Genomic DNA, 865 nt, shown 5'->3' with positions numbered 1-865 from the left:
TATATATATATATAACATGACCAACAAGATAAATGAACTACATGCTTCGCAAACAAAGCCCGGTTTTACGGGGGTGCAACAGGGTGCTCACCCTCAGTTGAAGTTGTAATAATATCTCTCTAGCGTAGTTGTGTTAGCGCCAAATGTTTCTTTTTACAACGTATTTTTGCAGCGCTGAGCAGTGTAGCCAATCACAGACATATCTGCTGATTTCTTGAAGGCAATGGCCAATCAGAGGGGTTAGAACCCACTCACCGCTCAAAGGCTGTTTCCTTGTCCCAGTATATGCTGGCGAATCTATTCATTATAACAAATCATAGACACAATGTAAATAAGAGATTCGTTGTGTGACAAATGACAAAATGCCCACCTTTGTGAGTTGTGACAAAGGCAGTCGATGTAAGCGCGGTACTGTGCATTATTCTTAACTAACTCATACACAACTCTGAAGAGGATTATTCACTTTAGGTGGTAACTTTTACCTTCACAGTGAAAGCCCTGCACAATTCATATTGTTTTGCAAAGTTTGCTGCTTCAGTATTTGTAGATTATTTTTCCACATGTTTTTATGGTATACTGAAAAACAACGATAAGCATATAAGTTTTAAAGGCTTTTATTTGCAAAAAAATAAAATGAGTCAATTTCTACAGTGTTGACCCTTGTTACCCCACACATGGATGGTCTCAGGATGCTTCACTGTTGGCACAACACAGGACTCATGGCAGTGTTCACCTTTTCTTCTCCGAACAATCGAGTTTCCAGATGTCCCAAACAGTCGGAAGGGAGCTTCAGAGAAAATTACTTTGCAACAGTCTTCTGCTGTCCAATCCTTGTACTTCCTGCAGAATTTCAGTCTGTCCTTGA

The sequence above is a fragment of the Sinocyclocheilus rhinocerous genome, unplaced genomic scaffold (genome assembly GCF_001515625.1).
Source record: "Sinocyclocheilus rhinocerous isolate Xijiao unplaced genomic scaffold, SAMN03320098_v1.1 scaffold2754, whole genome shotgun sequence".
Classification (NCBI taxonomy): domain Eukaryota; kingdom Metazoa; phylum Chordata; class Actinopteri; order Cypriniformes; family Cyprinidae; genus Sinocyclocheilus; species Sinocyclocheilus rhinocerous.
The sequence above is the reverse complement of the archived record's forward strand: the minus strand, read 5'-3'. Positions refer to the sequence as shown.